Here is a 12,609-nt window from a genome sequence, read left to right as displayed (position 1 = left end):
TTTCTCTCTAAATTGAGGAAAGGAATGATATAGAACGGAATTGAATGCAAAATAAATGAAAATGAACCATGTGTGCAGCGTGTGGACGAAATATTTCGAATTTGAACGTCCTTTCATTCATTTAAATGCAACCTTGATGAAATTGGACGGGAAAACCTATATTAAAAGTTAAGAACACGGGGAAATTTTAGAGTCAAATTTATCTGGTTAGGATCTATATACAACATAATAAGACACCGTATCTTAATATTGATGACGTGTAGTTTTTCATAGGCGGATCAAGGGGGCCCGAGGGGCCCGCCCCTCCCTATTGGCGGAGCCCCCCAAAAAAAGAATGAAAAAAAGGAGGGAAAAGAGAGGAGAAAAAGGAGAGGAGGATTACAAGCGAATAAAATAAGATGAGGGGAAGACTCGGAAAATAAAAAGAATCTCTCATATGATGTCACTATATAAAATTTAAAATTTTCGCTCGAGCTTCGTGCTCACATTTGCCTGTTAGGTGATTTACATAATCTTGCTCAATATGGAGCTTAAAAATCAAGTTTGGAAGTCAATATGAAAAAAAAAAATTTAACCTCGTAAATCTAACTTTCATTATTTTGTTTGATTTACAAATTGATTTTAAAAAAGTGCTCTGTAAAAATGTCAGTTTTATGGTCTGAATATTAACATTTTCTGCTTCGCGCTCGCAAATTTTGATTTATCAGGTACCTATTATTTTCGTGTATCCATAAAGTTTTCGAAATATCCCTTTTCAGGTCTGATTGTCAAAACGTATAAGCTAGCGTTGCACGCTCGCATTTTGATTGGCGAGTCATGTATGTCTCAATATTGACTATACAACAAACTACTTAAAATCCCAATTTCATGACAGTTTATCAATAATTACAAAAGTGTTTGAAATGCCCAGTTTTCAGGCCATAATATCATCAGATTTAGCGCCCACATTAGGCATATTAGATTATTAATAGGATATTAATCTAACAATTAAATTGTCCCTTTTGTTTCATCTCGCGCTTAGCAAGAGGAATAGGAAGATAGTCATCATTTTCATTATTATGATGACATGTCCTAAGGATTTCCCGGTATTTGATCGTTGAAATATAACTGCAAGCAGTCCTTAACAGCTAGATACCTTTTCGATCAGTTCAAAACGTGTATTAAAAATTTCTGCTCGTGCTTCGCGTTTGTAGTAATTATATAGTTGCATACACATCTTTTTCAGGATAACAAACATTGCCCAGAATGTTCAAATTTTAGGAAAAAATACATAAAATTTCGATATTATATATAAGAATAAAGCTAAGAAGTGACTATTAGGACTACCCATTCAAAGAAACAAAAAAAGTCATCTTCGAGCGGCCGATCGGGGAAAATTTGGCTGAAAAAATATTCCGCCCCCCCCCCTCCCTCTTATTGGCAAAGGCTGGATCCGCACCTGGTTTTTCACGTTTGTGAAGCATTTTAATAATTTGCAAGACAAAATTATATCAAATTATTATATTGAATATGGAATATTCGACAATGAATGAAGACCTCGCCGGCTCAATTGTGCTAGTATAGCTTGGCCGGCTTATCCCAAAATAATGTGTATGTTGTTTTTTGGGTTTGTACCCGCTGGTTGCTATGGTTGCAAAAAGAGAATTGTAAGACTTGTTATGAACGTGAGAGGATGAGTTTCTTGGATGTATCTTATCTGGATCACTATCTTTAAATTGAAGCAACGTTAGTTCTATGGATGTAAACATGCCTCTCTTTGAGTGCCTTGGCGTAACTGAGCAGCGGTGCTTGAACATTTTATTTTTGACAGCGTCTTTGCATTATGCGAGAATGTTATTTGTTGTTTTATTTTTTATGTATGATTATATTGATTTGTATATGAAAGTATCATGGTGATGCCTCCCTTTCCTATTTCTTTTTTTATTATTCAGGGTATCCTAATCCCATTTAAAAAAATCTAATTCTGTATTTCAATTTAAATTTTTAATTTCAATTTATTCAACCATAAAAATATTAATATATACAGTGTATATATATGCAACAGATGATACAAAATATGGCTTGGACCATAAAAACACAAATTGCTTGTAGAAAATGGCACAATTTTTATTTGAAATATATCTTTGAACTGAATTCAATTATATATTAGGGTGACTCTTGTTCTTAAACAGACGATCCCACAACACAATAAAAACGCTATTTAGATTTCTTTTTAATAAAACGCTGTTTATTATGATGAACCTTACAGGAGTTGTTTAAACGTTTAAAGCAAGTGTTTTAAATCTATAAAAAAAAATCAATTTTAATATATAATTCTTAATTCTTCTGGGCGCGTCGTGGTCTAGCGGTTCTGACTCTCGCCTTTCAAACAGAGGGTCGTGGGTCGAATCCTAGCCATGGCGTGTTTTCCTTCAGCAAGAAATTAATCCACACTGTGCTGCACTCGACCCAGGTGAGGTGAATGGGTACCCGGCAGGATTATTTCCTTGAATGCACTGAGCGCCGGTGATGGTAGCTCGAGCTAAAGCCGGGGTAATAATAGCAGCGCTTTGTATCATCAGGCAAAAAGCGCTTTATAAATCCAGCTATTATTATTATTATTAATAAATTAAGCATGGATTTTTAACCGCTATCACAATTTCTGGAAGTTTCATGTAGTAATATATAGCGTTGTATTAGATTTAAAACGGGAAATGGTAGCCTAATCCAAGTTACTTCTGGTTCTTAAAATCTTTCATGAGATAAATATAAAATCTTGCATTTATTAATAAATGGTGTTATCCATGTCCGGTTGTCATCAACTGATCTCAACTTTCGTGATGATCAAAGGAATTTCATTGAGAACTATATAACAACCTTGTGGGGTTTCTCAACATCAACTTTGTGGAACTGCTAGGATTTTTCTAGATGAACTATGGGAAGTTTTTTTTATGATTCCTGACATTGATAAAATTAGTAATTTTGTTATCTGGGATGGACACAAACATCAGACATAGTGTTGGGTTCGACGCAAGAAAAATATGTAATTCTATCAACGAACGGGTGAAGAGGGTTTGACGGATTTCGGTGTGATGTCTGATTTTTTCACAATACTTCTAATCGATATCTGATAGCTAAGGTTCTGTGTCAATAATGATAATTGGATGATTGCGTCTGTAGATACCAATACGACAATTTTTAAGAGTTCTAATGCACTTGTAAATTTGACCGTCACTTATAAAAAAAAAATATGAATTCTAACTTTCCAAATGCAAAACTGCTCTGAAATAGCGTTATTTACCACTGAGGCTGTACAATGAGCTCTATTCTGCATCGTCCAAATGGTCAGAATCACTTACGGAAAATAAATATTCACACACACAAATGATAAGTAACCTTTTTCAGGAGCAAATTGAGTGGTAGATGGTATCAAACACAAGAAACGGGAGTAGAAAAGTGCACGTCCTACAGATAGAGTGCAAACCCTAAAAGTAAGGAGGCATTTCCCATGCATCGGTATATAAATGACACATTTTGTTCTTGAGAGTGCGTCTTTTACTGATTCAACAACTTTCCCTGGTACAGATTTGATCATTTTAATTGAGATTGACAGTCAAGATGGCGTCAATGCCATCGAAGCATAAATCAATATTTTATTATGTTTGCACAGTCAGGCCAAGCGCTTCGCTTCAAACTTCATCACACACTCGATAATCCAAAGATCACATGAAGATAGAAATGTGAGAAACTTTAGGATCGTTAAGTTTTAATCAAAACCAAAGTTCCTAATGACTTGACTGACAGGTCAAATGAAGGGGTAAACATGCAGTTATGCCATTATCCATCAGTAGTATAATACTACCGACATGGATGGATAATATTAAACATGACGATGACGCTCGTATGGCACGTATGGGAAAGATTGGAAAGCTAAGTGGTTAAACGAATGTTTGTGCAAAAGTTGCTCGAAGCTTGGAATAATATGAGGATAAGAAAGCTAATCAGGGGATTTAGACATGATATAACAGACTATACAACCGTATACTGGTTATGAGATTCACCCGAACTGTATTGAAGTGTAGTAAATAAAGATTGCGTTTTTGCTGACTGGATGTCACTATAGATGTACATGGCTTGTGAAATGCTCCTGCTTGTACTGATTAGTTACAAAAGCATAGTTACCTTACCTGGTTAGTGAAGATATAGGTCAACATGTTTCGTTACAGAACTCTTAATCATTCAGTTGTGGATACTGCAGACAGAATGCTACTTTTGTCTAAATGTTTCTCATAAGGAGCTAAAAAAACCGTGGATGACTGAGGATTCCTATATATAAAGACCAGAATTCTTTTGACGATAGCATGATTACACTACATGGACACTTATTCATAAAGCTGTTATTCAGAAATAATTATTATAGAGACAGAGTGCCTTTGGGGGATTATACTATCAGATTCTGAACGAAATAAAAAAGATCAAATCTTCTTATGAAAATGGCGGCTGGTCAAACTTCAAACGTCAAAAACCTGTAGAGACAACAATTATTTTTGTGTTAATCATTCTAGCCTCCTCGATTCTGAACTCGATTGTTTTAGCCATCTTACCGCAGCAGAAGGACCTTCAAGAATACATGCGAGTTCTCTATCAAGTCTTAGCATCTTCAGACCTTGCTCTTGGACTCGTTTGGTGCATCTGGTCTATCATTTGGTACTTCTTTCATGACCATCAATCTTGTGCTATAACATGCAGGGTGTTTCCATTTCTACACCGTACTCTCATTGATATCGTCATAGTATGCCTTTGTGGTATTACTCTAAACATGTATCTTATAGTGACTAAACCACTGCGTTATCACAGCATCGTTACAAAACAAAAAATTTTCTCCGCTCTTGCAATCATGTTATTTACAGCTGCAATTAAATCCTGCGTCTACTTACCGATACCACTTGTTCCATTTTCGTTGTTTTCTGATTTGATGACGGATCGATGTATGGGCCACTCTATAAAGATAAAATCCAGTGGAACTGCGCTAGCCGATAGGTTACTCAGTATTTTCCAGATCTGCTTGGCTCTTGTATTCATATTGGGAATTTACGGGAGGCTTCTCGTGATCGCATACCACAAAACTCGTGTCGATGTCAGGTTCAATACGACATTTCAAAAACGTCTTAAAACGCATAACGATCAAAGTCATCAAATGCCTAGTCCATCTGGCAGCAATGATGTTGAGCTCGGGGAACAACCAACTCAGAGAGACGGGACTGGTTTCTACAAACGATACAAGGGATTTTTCACAATTCTTCTTCTATGGGGATCTCTTTGTGCTGTTTGGATCCCATACATGACCCATTACTTGGTAGATGGGTATTCACACGTTTGGATGAAGGTTGTTGTTGATATCGTAGCCGCCAGCAGCACATGGACCCAACCAATGGTATATATACTGACAAATAAAGAGGCCGGGGATCTCATTTTGAAGTATATAAAAAGTCGAATCAAGAGGAACCGAGTGGCTCGGACGTTTCACAACCCTGAATCTCATATTATGGGCCTATCTCCAAGAAGCGTATGGCGAAGCTGTATAGTATATAGGCCTATATATTGAAATTTTATTTTGAAATACTTCGCTTAGCCATAGCAAACGAATACTGTCATTACACAAATAATAGTGGGTGACAAACGACGAGGTCTCATTTGTAGTAGCTTCATTTACGGATTTTTGCTAAAAAAATAAAATGAAAGATTTAACTGCGGAAATTTTAGCAGCGAAAACACAAAGCTGACCAGAAGAAGCGGTTGCAAAATAGGGGAACTGGTCGTAAGATTAATTGCGCCTTAATCGAATGTCTTTCGAAATGTAAACATTAAAAGTTTATTTTATTACAAATTATATTTGATATTTCATCAAATTTGAACAGAAACAAATATTCCCTAAATATATCTGAATTTGGCATCAAACCTTGATTAACTTTGAATACACAAACCGAAATGAAGAAATTGAAATACCAATTAAAAGATACTAAGTCTTGTGTAGAAAGGTTAAGATTACAAAGCTTTGTACCTAGAAAGATTACATTCTTGGTTTCCAGATTATGAATTCGATTTTGTTTTACAGTATGTACTGATTATGATGATTATTATCTGTTACAGCCAAAATAAAGAAAACCAATTGAGATAACTGGAGATCACTATACTCCACTTAAAACGCACACTGTTTTAATGTTATGTAACATTTCGATAAGATTTTGCATAAACTAGGGAAATACAATTCATTGTGATGAATAGATGCATTGAAACATTCAGGTACAAATTTTATTAAAAAACCAATGAGATTAAGACCCAGTTTCAATATACTATTAACACGTCATTTTAATGACGGATTTCTGGTATGTATCTCAATAGTTATAACGATGTGTTGTTATTTGTACAAGTTTAATGAAACGATATCGATAAATGAGACCCATGCATGCAGGGCCATGCAATATAAAATATAAAACCAATTCATCTTGAAACTGATTTTTACGATTGTTTTGTGTATGATTAATCACTAAGCCTTATGTTACAGGGTGGATATCTAAGTAAGATGTGAAATTACCAAAACGTGAATTGAGTATAGTGTAAAGAGTAAAGGAGAGAATGTCACTGGTGAATAGTAGTTGCAGACAGGAGATTAAAGGTTATAAAGCCGATGTTCTTTCCTCCTATCTCTGTTATTAGTCATGTCACAAGAATATATTGAACAGCTTAACTATATTATCTATTGCAAACGATGTATAAAAAACTTTTACTTGCCCCGGGCAATCGGGCAAGTGCTTATGTAGCGCCCTGGGTGAGCCTAATGTTGGAAAGGGTGTGTGAAAGCGAGAGAGAGAGAAGAGGAGGGGGTTAGAATACAGATTTTGCACTCGTGTGGGTACAGTGAATAAGAGTTGACTGCGTCCCCCCCCCTCAAACGAGAAACGGTGTAATTTATATAGTAAGGGCAAGACCTCTTTTCTATATTCTTCGATTCTTCCCTCCCTCTATATATTCCCCCTGTATTTCCTTCTTCTCGATGTGTTGCCGTCCTGCTCGTGATTTTTTTTAGATCCTCCCTTAGCAGTATCGATTGTTGTTTATTCCGACGGTCTGGATTGGTGATTGATTCTTTGCTGGTCTTTGAAACATTGTTTCCTGTGGTATATTCTGGTATAATTGCTTCAGCATTATTTCGAATTGGAAGATAATGCTCAATTATATGATTGTTCCGCGCTAAATCAAGCACCTGCAGTAAAATTAGGCACAAAACTATAACCAACACCCGGTCCAAGGTATAAAGAAATGCATAAACTATTATTATACAGTTATTTTAAAGTTAAAGGGTACTCCGGGCTGAAAATATTTATATCTAAATAAATAGATTAAAATTCACAGAGCAAAATTATGAAAATTTCCTAAAAATCTGATAACAAATAGCGAAGTTATTGAATTTTAAAGTTTAGCAGTATATTGTGAAAATAGTTTATGCATGTCAACATGAATATTCATTAGGTGGGCTGATGACGTCACATCCTCACTTTCCTTTTTCTTATGTTATTACATGAAATCATAATTTTTTTACGTATGTGAATGATATGTCTCCCTTGCAATTAGATAAGTTGCAGCAGTGAATATCTCATGCATTAACCAGTTGTCATTCATTTTTGGGGTTCTTGACGGAGAAAATTGAAATAAACCGAGTTTCATATAATAAAATACAAAAGAACAAGCGGGGATATTACATCATCAGTTTGCTCATTGAATATTCATGAAGACACAGCTTGAACTATTTCACCGGCAAATGCAAATCTTTGAAAAGGGCCATAACGTTGTTATTCCTTGTCCGATTTTCATTAAATTTTCAGTGTTTTGTTTGTCTGATGTTTTTATCTGTTCAAATCATATTATTTTCAGCCTGGAGTACCCCTTTTAATGGTTGCATTATCATCATCTCAGCGGGAATTATCCATCGTCATCTGCCTCAGCAGCAGCAATGAGAATGTAATCACTATCATCATCACCAAGTTGTTATCATTTTGTACCTTACACCCAATATAGTGGTCTTCCATTTTCTTTTCTCATTGCATTGACGCTATCAATGGCGACAATGCATTGTTGTTGTTCCGTATTCCTATTCCGCAATCTTCTTCTTCTTCGTCTTCCGCCAAAAAACCCATTCACTTAACACATAGAGTTTGTTAACTCTGCCCAGGCCACCTTCCTCATCCAAATTCATCCAAATTTGGCAGGCATAGTCCCCAGCACCTCTACTTGTGCACCTCCTATTTCATTTTCCAAAATCGCTCATGCATGACCGTGCAGGCGCCATTTTGTCCATTTCAAGTCCATTTGCATACCATACTTTATTCTTTCATACCTCCGTTGTCCTGCATGCTACATACTTGCTACAGATAGTAAAAGAGTCGCTCTCCATTCGATAGCACAGAAACGGAACAAAATGATGACATATGAGCGCGAAAGCAAATGGAAAAGTTAACATTAATGTACTGAATTAAAGTTTAAATTATACAAAAATCTAACTGAGAACAAAATGAATATATAGGAATATCAATATAGCGCATAATATACAGGCCAATGATACATCCCCAATCGTTTTTGCTTTGGTCATAACATTTCGATACATTAATATGACTTATTTTCTAATGATTTGGAAGGGATCAATAATAAAAATAATATGTAGGCCTAGGCATATTGTTCTAGGTCCTGCCAATTTAACATGGTTTGATATGATCTGGTGTTCAAGTTGACCTCAGAAATTTAGTCAAGAAAGTTAACTTGGCCTACAGGCCCTATCACATTGTCTAATGTATCTGAGACACTGGCAGACCCCCCCCCCCCCATTTTCGAGAGGCACAATTAAAATTTGTAATGTAAAAATGCCGTTAAAACACAATTGCCCCCACCCCTTGAAAACAATTACTTTTTTTTCTTGTCAAATTTTTCCTCGGGGAACTCCCCTTTTGGAAAATTCTGGATCCGCCCCTGATCTGAGACACAATGTATTGACAGAAAACACAATTGCATTTTTTCAAGTAGTTTCATAATAACTATGATGCTGATAATTTATTTCTTCATTTTTTTTTTTATAATTGTTATAATTTATTTTCCATATAGATCTACACATATAAGTCATATAGAATAGGGCATAACTCCTTTTCCCCATGGTTTTAAACGTCGATGTAACCGTCATGATTCATCACAATAACTCGTGAGTCATAAAATGAATTTTTATTGATAATATTTGAAAATGTTTGATCCAGCTAATCAATCTATAAGTTTATGATTTAGATTTCCAATGTTGGCAACCATCCGATCATATCGATTACTTTCTTACGTGCAAATCAATGTAGAAAAGTTTGTTGACAGCAAAATTTGCATATCAAATGCGCGCTTGCAGTCGTACAATTTTGCAATGTACAGGAGGCCTAATGGGGAAATTATGTTTACAATATTGCCTTGCAAACATGATAAACAAATTTCAATGCGTGTTTGACGAAACAGAAGATTTTCACTTTGATTTTCTTGGAAAAACTAGACTTAATTCACCCCGGCTGAAATACTATGCTGATCGGCAAACCGGCTGAAATATTCTGTTGATATATGGCTGGTGTTTGTGATCCTATGATTGGACCAATATTATGTGACCAAATCAAGGATAGAAAAAAAGAGAGGAAGAACGAGGAGCGGGAGGGGGTATTATAGTTTGCTTATAATATACAAAGAATATTATTTTTCTACAACTGATTGTTGTTGAAACCAATCGATAACAATATCCTGAAAGAGATACATGCAAACTTAATAAACTTATCATGTAAAAACGTTTGCAAAATAATTGTGAGTACTAAAACCAAACATATTAAACAATAACTGGCCTATTGCAATTACGTTTTGATTGTGTTACATGGTATACTACTCACAACAATGCACACATTATCAACAACAGAATTGTACACAATGTCTATGGTATCGGTTTCACGCAAAAACGAACTTAATGTATTATGCATGCACATCGTTCTGATATGTTTACACTGTACTGAGTTACGTTAATTAATTGTCAGGGAAATTTGTATGCTTATTCCTATCACTCTCTGTGTCTTTCTCTCTCTCTCTCTCTCTCTCTGTTGAGCGACCATATGGTCTAAAAATGGACGAAATCTGTTCGACTCGAGAATGTAACTTCCTATGGAAGGCAAAATCTAATTTGATTAAAATGTAATTTTTGTTAGTCTTTCCCTGCCTCCGTTCCTCATCCAAATTCATTCCGATTTGGTAGACATGCGTCAATGCATGCACATCGTTCTGATACGATTGCAGTTCTAGTTCTTTTACTTCTTCTTCTTCTCCTTCTTACTTTATTTTTTAAATAGATCAAGCACGGACAGTCAATCGATATTACTAGCTTTGTAAATTTGGATAATAAATTGAGAATCGTCTGAAATTGTCATTTTCTTGTCAAACATTTATTTTGCAGAAATTATAATCGTAGTCATTCATTTTAAGCACGAGCTTGATCCTTTGTTTGCTCAAAAAGATTGATGCTTGATATAATATTGCATCCGTCAAATGTTTCGCCTAATTTCTTTATTGGAATTGACAGTCAAATTTAACACCCTGTGATACGTGTGTACAGATTAAATCAAGAAATAATTTTTTTTACGGATCGAAACAATGTTTATGTATAAGTGACTTTTCACCTTAAATGGGCAGTATTTAGGCATTGGGAATGCCAACAACACAAATTCACTGGTTTGTATATGAAATCATATTCTGCAGATTCGGAGGCCTAGAGATTATTGATTTGGTGAATGTAAACTGTCTTCATTTTCTTATTCTCTCTTCTTACTTTGGAAAAGTGTAATCGGATTAAACTTTCTCTCCTATTGATTACTTTGGAAAAGTGTAATCGGATTAAACTTTCTCTCCTATTGATTGCAGAAAACTTATCTCCCATTCCACTGTATCCCAGGATTTAATTACGAGTGGTTACCTAGTTGTGTACATTATTAAAATTGATGTGCATTGTATATGCCTAATGAAACTTTTTTGTTGCTAAATTGTGTGATAAAGTAATCACAATAGTGTTATATGTTAAACCACAAACATCATAGAAGTACATTAAGTTTGTTTTTGGTTATTGCTTGGCATTTAGGTAGATCATTTTGTGAGCAGAAAATATGATATTTTAATTAATAAAACGCTTTTTCAACATTGGATACCTCCTTTAATCTATTAGAAAATTTAGAAAGAACTTCGTGCTGCATGCAAAGTATTTCATGTAGGTATAACACGTGATACAAAGAGAGATAAAAGGTGATAAAAATGAGAGGCAAAAGATATTTTAATTGTTTATCACATGAGCCAATAAGTACCGGTACTTACACCAATGTAACATGTATGTACTTCTCACAGTATATTGCACTGTTATACGATATTTCCATATTATTTCAATATATTAATATTTGTATATCTTAATCAGGCTAGCTCAAAGTACTACATAGAATTCATGTCATTAAATTATTGCAATGCAAAGATAAATGATTTCATGTGAATTAACCATTGAATTAGTTCAGCAAACATATAAATTCAATATATAGCTGTCATTTGAGTATACATGTAATACTTTTCATTAATACAAGGTCGATGTGGTTTAAGTTGATATTAATAGGTTAACATAAAATCACAATTAAGAGAAATCCAAAATGAAACACCCATACACACAAAACTTTTTTTTTAAAGGACCCAAGATATATAAACTATAGAAACTAAACTATTGAAAACATTAAGTAACTCCATATATTATAATATACTTCAAAAATAAAATACAATAAAATATGAATTCGTTGTAGATTATGTAGGAATACATATTGCACAATCGTGGACTGCATATTCATATTATACAATTAGAGAACCTGAAATGTAATGAAAATTATATTTACAAGGAATTACATTGACAATGAGGAATGTTTAATATTCCATTTAGCAATGGTACATCATAACATTATAGAATTTCAGATGCACACATTTAGGAACAAAGAGACATTACTAAATAATATCAATTATCAACCTTTTAAGTAGATTAATTAATTACAACTTTTGGATTGTCTGTTTCTTTACATGGAAACTAATGATCCTTTTGTTATCCCAAAGCAGTATATTAAATTATTATCAAACTCTTTCTTCAAGTAAATGACAGCATAACTAACGTTTTCCTCTGAATTGATGGATATTATATCCATCAACTGAGAGAATATACAAACCAAGAGGAAAAAATAAATAACAAATCAGAAACCAAATTTAATGATGGGGAAAATAAAATATTTTGAAACATATATTCAACTGTAATAGGACCACCTGCAAACATGAGTCTGTAGGAAAGAACGATTGACTTAAAAAAAAAAAAAAAAATTATATTGTGAATATTTTCACTACATCCTTGACTTTCTTTCTGAATATTGAAAAGGTTTTGCAATAGCATAATCGTGCTTTCAATTATAATCAAAACTTTTGTCTAACGAGAATGGACCTGTTGAGCAAGTTCTGCAAAAATAAAAACAATATTTCAAAGAAAATTATAAATGTGACCAATAAATA

This window comes from Lytechinus pictus, chromosome 1 (assembly GCF_037042905.1).
Source record: "Lytechinus pictus isolate F3 Inbred chromosome 1, Lp3.0, whole genome shotgun sequence".
In the NCBI taxonomy this organism is placed as follows: domain Eukaryota; kingdom Metazoa; phylum Echinodermata; class Echinoidea; order Temnopleuroida; family Toxopneustidae; genus Lytechinus; species Lytechinus pictus.
The sequence above is the reverse complement of the archived record's forward strand: the minus strand, read 5'-3'. Positions refer to the sequence as shown.